Source organism: Thermobia domestica, chromosome 7 (assembly GCF_964235325.1).
Source record: "Thermobia domestica chromosome 7, izTheDome1.hap1.1, whole genome shotgun sequence".
Classification (NCBI taxonomy): Eukaryota; Metazoa; Arthropoda; class Insecta; order Zygentoma; family Lepismatidae; genus Thermobia; species Thermobia domestica.
This window is the reverse complement of record NC_137460.1, coordinates 253225462-253238604: the sequence shown is the minus strand read 5'-3', so window position 1 is coordinate 253238604 and position 13143 is coordinate 253225462.

The window sequence follows — 13143 nt, the reverse complement described above, 5'->3', positions numbered from 1 at the left end:
TATTACTAGCATATATTACCCGCTTTGCTAAGTTAAAATGAAAATTTTAAAGCACAACTCCGTATTTCATGTGTTTAGTACAAGTGAAATATGCTGTTTTCGTTTTTAATGGCATCGATTTAAACAGCATCGGAAAGATCATTGATCAACTCGGCGACCCAAAAAATCATGGATTCGACACCAATAATGCTCATTTTTGGTCATTTATATATATATATATTTCCTCCTCCCCTATGTTGCGGGCCATGGCAACGAAAGTGTCACTGTTCATCTCTGCGACCCCCCACAATTGTGGATTCAGCACTAATTAACGGTCATTTTCCATTATCTTTAAATATCTCTTCCTCCCTTTCCCCCAAGTTGTGGGGTTGAATTTGAATTTAAACATGATCGAAAGTACCACTGCTCATCTAAGCGACCCAGAACACTATAAATTTGACACTGATAGTGGCCATTATCGATCATTTTATATATCACTTTCTCCCCTTCCCGCAAGTGGCGGAGCTGATTTTGCATTTAAAACGGATCGAAGATGTCACAGTTCATCAGAATGATCCCGAAAACTATGGATTAGGCACTAATATTGGTTATTTTCGATTATTATTATTATATATAGCTCCCCCTCCCCCGTGCTGCGGCACACGAAATCAGAATTGTCACTGTTAATCTCAGCTACTCCTAAAACTATTGATTCGACACTAATATTACTCAGTTTCGATCATTTTTAAACGTTTATCCCCCTCTCCTCCATTGTACCCTCCACCTTCCCAACTATTAGGGCTGAACTTGGATTGAAACAGCATCAGAAGTGTTACTGTTTGTCTCATCGGGCCCGAAAACTATGGATTCAACATTAATATCGGTCATTTTTGATCATACTTAAATTTCTCTCCCTCTAGCCCTCCCCTACGTTGTTTCGTCAAAGTAAATAGCCTAAAGTAATCCCTGCCCCTATACTCACGTATATTGAAAATTTGATTTAGATCGGTCGGGTGGTTCAAGAGTGATGAAGTCACAGAGACAGGCATTTTTATTTTTATTTTTATTTTTTTTACATATATCTGCCCCCTCTCCCTCCCCTACGTTGGCTCGTGAAAGTGAAATGATAAAAAAAAAACACCCAAGGCCCGACCCTCATATTTGTTGAAAATTAGATCGAGATTGGTTGGGTGGTTCAAAAGTTATTAGGTTTTATTAGTTTCTATTTATACGTTCCCCCCTCCCCCCTAGGATGTACCGTTAAAGTAAAATTACAAAAATGTTTCCAGATCCAAACCTCATACATCTTGAAAATTTGATTGCGATCGGTCGGATATTCAAGATATAGTTCAAGAGTTATTAAGTTACAAAAATAGTGGCTTTCAGTCTTATATAAATTGATTTTTATATATATATATCTCCTCCTTCTCCGCCCCCACGTTACTTCGTCAAATTTAAATAACACGATCCCAGGCCTGAGCCTCATCTATGTTGAAAATTTGATCAAGATTGGCCGAGTGGTTCAGGAATTATTAAATTTTATTTATTTTTACACCCCCCCCTAAGTTGTACCATCAAAGTGAATAGCCTAAAACCAGCCCAGCCGTAAAACTCATCCATGTTTCAAATTTGATTAAGATCAGTGGGGCGGTTCGGGAGAGTTATAGTCACAAACATAGTGTTTCTCAATTATATATATATATATATATATATATATATATATATATATATATATATATATATATATATATATATATATATATATATATATATATATATATTAGTGTCGAATCTAGATTTTTCCTATGGGGGCAACGTAAAATTTTACGGCACATTCCACCAGCCCCTCTTCCAACAGAACGGCGAATATGCATCGTTTTTACCACTACCACTCTACATTGAGACTTTTCCCAAATAGGCAGTACTGGCTTCGATAGAAGGAAAAAAAAAGTTTGAAGGGCCGGATCGGGACAGTGAAGAGAAGAGTGGCAGTGTTGGGCAAATTTCAATTGAATTGACAATTAACAATTAATCTGTAAATTTAATTGTTAATTGCAATTGACAACGGAAGTAAGTAATGGTTAATTGTTAATTGCAGTTGCCCATTAATAAAGGAGAATCAATTGCAATTAATCAATCGAGTGAATGTGCCAATAGTCGTCACTTTTTGATTGCAACTTTGCCTTTTACTTCATAACTTTTAACAGATACAAGTGAATGCTTAAATTGTACATTGGTTCTAATATTTGTAGCTTATTGTGTGATACAGGATCATTACCTTCGATATAAAACACATAGAACAAAGTTTACAATTAAAACAATCCAAACATGCGAAAAATGCCTATAGTCGTCACAAAAATTCTCAAAGTCGTCACCTTAAACTTCCAGTGTTCGTCACTCTTACAAATTCTTATAGTTCAAGCTTATACAAGTATTAACGCTTAAGATGAGTGGCTAGCATGTAAAAGACGGTCAATATCATCATCACTATCACGCACATCGAAACAATTTTCGCACATAAATTCCACATCTGAATCAGAATCATCGACACCTGGGAAAAATTCTTTGTGTTATTTGCTAATACAATTAGCGTGAAAGATTTTGTTGCATTTGATACATGTAGGGTTATCAGTAAGTATTACTAACTCATTACACTTGGCACATAACTGAGATTCATTGCGTGGCTTTGTAATTGTTGTTTTCTTTCTTGTTTCAGCTTCGAGTCTTTTTCGTTTTCTTGCTTCTTGAGAGAGAGATTTTTCTCTTTTCTCAGCTTCCTTTTTCTCATAGAATTGCTTCCATTCACCAGACGAAACAGCTGATGGGAACTTCTGAGTTGATCCTCTGGTCTTCTTGCGTTCCACCTCTCTTGGCCACCAGAGATGTTTCTTAAACGGAGAAGGAACAGCGACTTGTGATTTGACAAGAGAATCTCCATTAGAACTGCCTTTCTTCACGGGAGTTTGCGACGGTTTAGTTAATATTGGCTCACTTCCCACACTCACAGACACAGAATCTTTGAGCAGATGATCGCTTATTTCTGCTTTCTTCTTAATTGATTCCCAGATATTGTAGAGCTTTTGGTCTTCAGGGTCGAGAGTAGATTTTCCTCCCAAGACGTCGTTAAATTTAACAACTGTATCATGACCGATTTCATTCTGTAAAACATTAAGAGCCGTGTGATATTCTTCGATACTATACTTCTTAGAGATGGTGCTTTGAAGTTCGATAGTTTCTCCCCGTGTGTGGTGATCCAAACATTTCGAATAATCAACTGCATCTACATTTAAAGGGGCAAGTCCACACACCCGAAAGCTATTCTTTATCGTCTCCGGTGTGGCTTTGGTTTTTACAACGTCCATTACAATTGGTGCACAATCTGCTTTGGTCACTGTTCGATTTGGATTAATCTTCTGCCAGTCATAAACAGCTTTCCTCCAATGTTGTTTTATTGGTTTATAAACCCCTACATCTGTAGGCTGGATTATATGTGTGGCATTTGGATGAAGAGCATAAAGAACAATTCCATTCTTGCTGCAGAAATCAGAACACTCTTTGGTAATGTGAGATTTATGTCCATCAATGAAATATAGAAATGGAAGTCTGCTAGTTTATTTTAAGTAGGGATACAAAATATTTGCAATGTATTCAAAAAACACATCTCACTTCATCCATTCAGATTCAGAGAGTCCTATTCCCCACGATGCCGGAACGGATTCACAAACTTCTTTAGGTGGCTTAATGTAAGGGTAGACAATCATTCCCGGTAAAACTTCTCCATCCGCAGAAAATGAGCACATAACTGTAATGGTTTCCTTTTCGTTTCCGTGTTTTATTTCATAAAAGTTTTTCCACCCTTTTACTCCAATAACAGTTCCACTTTTGGGGCATAGTTGGAAATTTGTTTCATCCCCATTTCCAACTTTCCTTGGAAATCCTTTCTTTGCAAGATCTACCAACCATTTAACAACAATGTCCTCTTCTTGTGGTAGTTTTTGGGCCCATTTTTCTTTGTTCAGGCACTTTTCCACTAACTTTATCTGATAACGTCATTCGAGGAACACCAAAAATTGCAGCAGCCTTCTTGATACTCATAGACTTTGACCGTACTTCACAAATGGCTTTGTGCATCGCATCTTCAGAATATTGTAAAATCTTCCGTCTTTTGGTATTTTTGTTCATAGTTACAGCATCTGAAAATATAGAAAAAAGAATATTAATATCGTAGGTAAGAAAAAGTCAGGTTCTAAGACGTTTCACCAACTGCCAATAGCTCATAGATAAGCGAGGTAAGATCTTTAAATAAAACGGGAATTAAATTCAAAATTCTGGTACTAATGAAAACATGGCAAAATGAAACAGTTAATTTGCTTTTCTTAAAATATTATCTCGTTATAAGACAATTTTAAATTTATACATTTGAGAATCAGTTACAGATATGAAAGTTCTATAGTTTAGTCACCCCGGAGAGGAAAGAAGGCAAAATTATCCAAAAGAAATAAATTATTCCTAATTACTCTTTAGTCGTCACCCACTCAACCAGTGTTCGTCACCCCTATGACGCCCTTTGGAAGGATACAAGATATTAACCCCAAAATTTTGTAGCTGATACCTTTCACCCCAACAAAAAATTTAAAATGATTTTGAAGCTTCTACTAACATGTTCGTTAAAAAACCCAGTCTTCGGCATATCTGACGAAGTAAGGAAGATCACAAATTTTCTTAAACCTATAGTCGTCACCCCACTGTTTTTTGTTCAAATATGAATTTCAAAGTCAAATGAATGGTAAACATTTAAAAGAGACTTAGGTTGATAAAAATAAATAATTATCTTACCTTTTAGAGCTTCAACTGCGCCGTCCTCTGCTGTTTTTCAACCGGCAGCAACAAGTTTTTTAATTTTCCAAAAACTGCAATTAGCACGCAAAACAACAGCCTTTGCACTTCAACTGAAAACAGAAAACAAAAGACACCCGACTCGGTGTTAACGCAAGGCGGGCTAAAAACTAAAGCCATAGACGTTAGAGATGAGCCAGCTTGTATTCGTATAACCATGACTTACGCCATCTTATGAACGAATTAATTTGGCCATGACGACCATTGGGGGTATGACGACAATAGGCGCATTCACCCTATGCATCGTTTTTACCACTACCACTCTACATTGACACTTTTCCCAAATAGGCAGTACTGGCTTCGATAGAAGGAAAAAAAAGTTTGAAGGGCCGGATCGGGACAGTGAAGAGAAGAGTGGCAGTGTTGGGCAAATTTCAATTGAATTGACAATTAACAATTAATCTGTAAATTTAATTGTTAATTGCAATTGACAACGGAAGTAAGTAATGGTTAATTGTTAATTGCAGTTGCCCATTAATAAAGGAGAATCAATTGCAATTAATCAATCGATTGAAAGTAATTGCAATTGAAATTAATTAGCAATTAATTCAATTGCAATTTTTGATTTCCACAGCAATAACTTTCAATTGATTGATCAATTGCAATTGATTTTCACTGATTAATTTTCAACACTGTAGTTCAGAGAGAGTGTGGGGCAATGAAAACTTTAGCCACGACCAACTGACCCACCACCCATCGTGACCCATGACCCACCGTGACCCACTCTGTCCCACCACCCACCATGAACCACTGTCACACACTGTGACCCAAGACCCACCGAAACCCATTGTCATCAACTCTGACCCACGAATCATGCCCTCTTCTCTACTGACTAAAGAGTTTAAACTTGTAATAAAACAAGGCTATGAAATTATCACTCATTGGATTTTAAATTTCTACGATCAATCACTCAAGCACCGCTCTATTACAATAACGGTGGATCTGACCTTCCCAATATAAATAAAATAGAGTTTGCCTGAGTGTCTGTCTCTCTATCTGTGTGCGGCCCGTGGACCAGACGAGTGGACGAAAGTTTTTAAAATTTGGTCGCGGGTAGCTTGGTCTAGGCCACAGATCAAGACGAAGAGTTTTTTTTTTCAACCGGGACCGGCCTGGGAACCAGACAAGTTGGCCGAGAGTTACCAAATTTTGGACACGGATACCTTGGTTCAGGTCCCAGACCAAGGTGAAGCGTTTTTGACTAAATTCGAACCAGGGGGGTCTCAGGAGGGCGTTAACCCAGACATGTAAAAGTAGTAGAAAATGACCGATATTAGTATCGATTTCATAGTTTTCGCGGTCGCTGAGATCAATGGTGATACTTTCATTAGCGATGATTTTCTAATTCAGCCACCATTGTATGTGGGCCGGGAGTCACCGGGGTGGAGAATTGCGAGGCATGTAAAAATAATGGAAAATGACCGATATGAGTCTCAAATCAATAGTTTTCACTGTCGCTGAGATGAATGGTGATACTCACACAGGCGTTGACTTCCAAATACTGCCCCCATCGGCTGCTGGCCAGAGGCATGGTTTTTTTCAAAATTGGAACCAGAGGATCATAGGGGCTTTTATTGGAATATGTAAAAGTAGTAGAAAATGGCAGATTTTAGTGTCACATTCATAGTTTTCGCGGTATCGGCTGGAGGCCAGAGGCGATTTTTTCACAATTCGAACCAAGGGGGTCTCAGGGGGCGTTTACCGGGACATGTAAAAGTAGTAGAAAATGACCAATATTTGTGTCGAATCCATATTTATCGGGATTGCTCAGATGTATAGTGACAACCCCGATAGTGTTTACGTTCAAATTCAGCCCCCATCGGCCTTCCCAATGAAAACACATGTATATATATTATTTTGTTTTCCATGTAGTTAACATTAATGTCATAGTAGATTAAATGATAAAATTCGAATTAGTAATTCTGTTTTACATTGCTCCATACATACACTGGAGCAAATCCCGGGGGGATGAAGGGGACATGTCCCCTCCAATGTTGGAACTGGGGAGATTGTCCTCCCCAATAATCCGATTTTAAATGTGTTTTTGGGAGAGAAATTTGATTATTTGTGCCCGATCGCTAGAAAGGAAAGTGAGATGAAATTAATGTCCACTCAGAATAAGCCTCAAATCTGCCCGCCTCCCAATGTTGAAGACAATTCTGCTCCCCTGATCCTCTACAGCATTGTTTCTCGGCTACAGAAATATTTTGAACATCGCTATATATGTATATATATAATATGGGAACGATCTTACCCGTCCCCCCCTCCCCTAATGTTGAAGACAGATTTACGCTGTTGCATACATACCTGTCGTTTCTCGTTTCTTTTTGCCCATGAACTCAAAATCCTGGACAAGGCTTGCATAAATTTCTCGCCGTGCTTTTTGCTTTTCAATCCTGTCCTTGAAAGAGTCTGTTATCTTATCCCATATGCAAAGTCTACATTCCACAAGTTCAATAACGGTTAAAATATCGAATGGAAAAATTCCTGCCATCTCTAAAAATCTAAGCAAAACTAGAAAGGTAAGAATGCAATAATACACAACCTTTTGATCCAGTCACTGTAGCTAAAATGCAGAACTCTATCAGGGGGTCGATCCCGGTACAAAGGGGAGAGGGAAAACTTGGATACATAGCTTTGGTCTTTGTTTTTAATTGCCATTCTACACATTATTTTTTAAAATGGGAGATTTGGGATAGTTTTGGAAGTGAGAGAAAAAATCTGTAACAAGTGAAGCATGAAGTCACATCCCTATTGTTGAGATCACAATCAAGAAAATGCCAAGTGAGTAACTTGTCCTTGGAGCTTGGGAAAGAGTGTTTGATTGTGTTGGTTTCGTTTCCAAATAATAATTCTACTTTGACTTGTCAAAAAATATTGTATTCAATCACTGCTTATTGAGTGGAACCGGGAAAAGTGATCTGCACACAATTCCAATGAAAATAAAAGGAAGTAATAATAATCAGGATTTTTTCCATATGCTTATGTTCACAGTGTATCAAAATTTGAAAATTACGCTTAAATTAATTTCCAGAATGTATTGAAATTTAAATGCATTAAGAGATTAAAAAATATACCATCAAAGAGTGTGTGTGTGAGAGAGAGAAAGAGAGACAGAGAGAGAAAGAACAAAAATTAAAAATTAGTGGAAAATAATCAAGAACTTGGTTATCTAAATTTTCTATATTCTATTTGGTAATAGCTATTTAGAGGGAAACCAGTACTCTTCAAACTTCCCACATTTTATACTTATTTAATAAAGGGAATTAGCTACTCCAAAACAGAGACTGTAAAAAAATAATAAGCTGTTCCGAAGTTGTTTATAGGACAAGATAATAATAATATTATTATACAATTATAATAGAAAAAAATGGAAACAACAAAATTCCAAAGACAAGAAACGAAACAAAAATATACAGCGCCTTGTCACTCACTCTCTTCATCTAACCCACTGGCCGGCCGACATTATCGGCCACATGTGCATCCAATCATAAGAAAACATTGCCACCGACAAAATCGGTGTCGGCGATACCGCCGACATTATCTGGGGCTTGGCCGACAGCATCTGCGTGTCGGAGGATCGGCCGATAATATCGGTGGCGTGTGTAAGCTATGATTTGAGTACATTGAAGTCGATTTCACCGCCGACATTATCGATGCTTCCACCGATATTATCGTTGCCGTGTGCAAACGCACTAAGACTTCTCTTTGATCTGTATGTAAACTTTTGTCAGTTGATGCTAAAATAAGTGAGTTTGTTCTACGCTCTACATTTCGAAACTGATTTTATAAGATGAACAGACTCCCCACACTTGAAAACAACATAGACAGATTTTCTGAAACTTTCGTACGTTATTGTTAGCTGCAATATTCCTGTACAGGTAATTATTCGCGGAGATGTTTACGTAGAATCAAGGAAATCTTTACGATCTATGAAGAGAAAGAAAACAGACTTTGTTCTTATTTGCTGTCAATCTGCATTCCATCGGTTTCTTTTTCTCCGCGGACAATCCTAAGTTCACGCACGTGATCTAGCGAGGGAAGAGAGAGAAAGAAATCTACCTGGTTAGATCCCTATATGCTGTTCTGCACTGTTGCAAAATGCAGCCAATATCTTAAACGGCTTTTAAATGGAAGAAAATTAATTTTTAATTAGCGCGCTATAATATTACCTTAGCAAGAAAAAGTAAAAGTGAACATGCAATATTAATACTAATAAACATTTGGCCGAATTTTGAACTCTATAAAATAAATAGTTTTTATAAAATTTTGGAAAGAAATATGCTATGTTATTATATATATTAGGGATGGCCAAAAATTTTCGGTTCCGGATATCCCGGATCCAGTGAGAACCGGATCTCGGATCCGAATCGCAGATCCGGATCTCGGATCTGGATCCGAAATTCGAATCTCAGATCTTGATTCGTATCCAAACCTACATCTGAAATTGTGATCTTATAAAATTGAATATCTAAAATTCGTTAAAACTTTTTTCGGATTCACTGATATAGTAGGTTGCTGTGCTTTTAAATGTTTCCGTAACACGTTTGTGCTACCTTTGTTCTTTATTTCATTTTAACCTTGCAATATTTACATGTTGCACTTTCTGTCGAAGTCGCTTTAGTAAAATGTTTCCAAGTTTGATTTCTTCCCATTTCAGAGTATAGTGAACTGTCTGAAAACTGATGTAAATGGTAACAAATTCTTCTGTTTAGCTCCTCTTCGAAACTTAATGTTAACTTCACATTGATAATATTTATTTTATTCTTAGAAAATAAACTTTCTCCTTTTCTCAGATACAAATGAAATATCTTTTAGATAAGGCCGTTTTAATCGCAGGAATACTAGACAAAACAAACTCTTTATTAATAGTAGTTTCTGACTCACTAGAGTCCAACCATCAACAAATGTAATAATGAATATCTTTCACTTCGAAGGTATATACAACAAAAAATATAGACTGGTTGGCGTGAGAATTTCAGGAGAGCGATATGGTTTAGGGATGGCCACATTTTCCGGAAAATCGGAAAACGGAAAATATTTTTTCCGGAAACCGGAAAATTGAAAACGGAAAACGGAAAATTTTCCGGAAAATCGGAAGGCGGAAAATTTTCCGGAAAATCGGAAACGGAAACGGAAAATATTCCGGAAAAACGGAAACGGAAAATTTTCCGGAAAAACGGAAACGGAAAATTTTCCGGAAAATCGGAAGGCGGAAAATTTTCTGGAAAACGGAAACGGAAAATTTTCCGGAAAAACGGAAACGGAAAATTTTCCGGAAAAACGGAAACGGAAAATTTTCCGGAAAATCGGAAACGGAAAATTTTCCGGAAAATCGGAAGGCGGAAAATTTTCCGGAAAAACGGAAACGGAAATTTTCCGGAAGACGGAAAATTTTCCGGAAAATGAAAATGTTCACTTGGAATAGTGACATTGGTCGTCTTACATTAAGAAATATAACGAAAAATGCTACGCGAAAACAACCTGTAAATGAGGCAATGCTCTTCACCATCTAGTGCTAAAGAAACGCAACTCAAACTTAATACTGGACAGGAGAGAAAAGGTCGAGTAAATCAGCGACGAAAAATTCCTTCCTCCTACATCTATTTGTACACTTGCTTAATCATGTACTTTTTTTTGTTTGCGTGAGGGCTTGCAGATCATTCGTTTGCACCGGGAAATTCCCATCATGCGTGTGTTTAGGGGAATCCCAGATTATGCGTGTACCTGAGGGCAGAACTCTGGCAGTAGAGCTGGCAGTGTGTTATTAATACAACTGGTATGTTTATATTCCAACCATTTCTTCATTGCTTATCGTGATCACGGTGATCTGTCAAGGTCACAGATCCTGGGGGGCCGGGGGCAGCCCCCTCAAAGTTCATGTGGACCCCGCATTCTACTTATAAATATACAATATTTTGCACAATTTAAATTCAGTTTGTCTTAAAACCCTCATATATACCTTCTGCATCTGAATGGATCCCCAAAGTTACAGAGAAATTGGCGCCTTAGATTGATTCTATAGAATCCACACGCAGTAGTATTGGCGGGAGTACACTACGTATTCCAACTGAGCTCAGGCGTTAGAACATCGGATTAACATTCAGAAGGCCGATGTTCGATTCGAGCACCCTATCGTCCCGATGTTTTTTTTCTGTAAGTTTATTACTCAGTTACATCTGACCTGTGCCGTAGACTTTTTAACCCTAAGATAAATTCAATTCTACTGATGTAATTCAATTTTACACTTTACCCTAGTGTTACCATCTTGCAACTATAAGCGTCACAAATTCCAAATACCGGTACTATTGAGATAAATACCATAGTATGTAGCACTACTTGAAACTAGCGCCAGCTATTCATATAATGATCTATTCCACATAATTCTCTTCGTAACTTTTTCCGCTACTTTCTCTTAAACTGAAGGACGATCTCACCTAGTTATCGATACATCAATTCAGTTCTCAATGCTGACTTATTATCTATGATTCTGTATGCATTTGAAAGTTTTACTTATTATTAGAGCAACCCAAAAGCATACAAAAGCATAAAAAGCATAATAGCTATTTACACATGTGGTTGGTACCTTGAACATGGTTGTGGCTGTCTAAGGGTCCAGAAGAAACTAATTTTAAAAGCATAATTTTAGAAAATAAAGCATAAAACATAATTTAAAAGATATAGCACAATTCTTTAAAAAATCTCTTTAACTTCAAGTTTAACATATTGTATTAATATTTTTAAGAAACAATATTTACAGTGCAAAATCATTGAGAACATAACACTGCAACAATGAAAAGCTTATTTTTATTTTTGTAAACCTTTTGGTCTAATCTTTTGACGTGGAGAAAAGAATAAAGGACAAAAAGAAGAAAACTTCCACCAACAATGAATAGTACACAAGAACTCCACACTATAATGTTATGTGTACCTCTTGAAGTTGAGCACTTTCTGTACTTATTGGTGGCATCTTTTACTTTCTCTTTCTGTATATATGCACCTCTAAGGCGCACACAAGTGATTTAAAAAAAAACTGACTCGAGTAAAGCCTCTCTTTACAGTGCATTAGGTAGAAAGTTCATTAAATATGAAAGAAACTGGTTGCATAAAATATTAATAAATAGATCAAGATATTTAGAATATTTAATGTATAGTAAATATTATACGTTATACACGATTGATGTAAAACAATGATTGAAATTAATAATAAAGCATAATAAAGCATAATTTGGAAAAAAAAATAAAGCATAATGTGGGTTGCTCTACTTATTATTCTACATTCATGTTTTGTTACTAAATTGTGAACTCCTAATGCAATCAAAGTGTTTTATTATTATTATTATTATTATTATTATTATTATTATTATTATTATTATTATTATTATTATTATTATTATTATTATTTCATAAACGTAGATGATAATCTAGGTGCTGCTACTTCTATATCTCAGATTATCGCTTCACCTGGCGCACGCTCAAATGCATCTAAAGTAACAGAAAGATCCCAGAAAAAATGTTTTACAAATAAGGGAACATAGTAGTACGTAAGAAACAGAAAAGAATTCTGTCTGATCTCAGAGACCCTAAACCTTGTTCTTCCGCAAGAGCAAAGGTGCTTGATAGTAAAATAAGTAATACGGTACCAAAGGATTCTTCTTCCTTTGTCTTTCGTTGAAGCAATTCGATTTCTTGAATTTATGAATGAAGTAGAACCAAGTTATCACTCACCATCCAGGCAAACTGTAACTCGCCGTATTGAGGCCTTGTTTTCTAAGGAGAAGTGTGGCTGCGGAATCGATTGATTTGACAACAGATAGCTGGGCTTCGCAGGCTACGGAAAGTTATATTACAATCACAACCCACTATATGCTTCCAGCTAAGTTCAATAAGTTCAGTCCTTCAAATAATTGAAATAGAAGTGAGGTACACAAGGGTAAACCTAACTCAGCACTTAGCCCATGTTGCAGAGTAGTGGAATATTTTAAATAAAATACATGCTATTGTCTATGACAATGCTAGTAATATCACAAGTGCGGTACGAGAACTTCCGTATGCAAGCATATGTTGGTTTTGCTCAGACCCTAAACTCTCTATAATGAAGGGACTTGCAATAGAGAAAATCGAGAAAATGTTAAGTGTTGTTAGTCGGATTGTTTCCCACTTTAAATATAGTACGTTGGCAACGTCAGAACTGGAAAAACAGTAAAGGTTATTAGGATTGGAAGTACATTTCCTTATACAGCAAGTTAAAACTCGGTGGAACAGCAT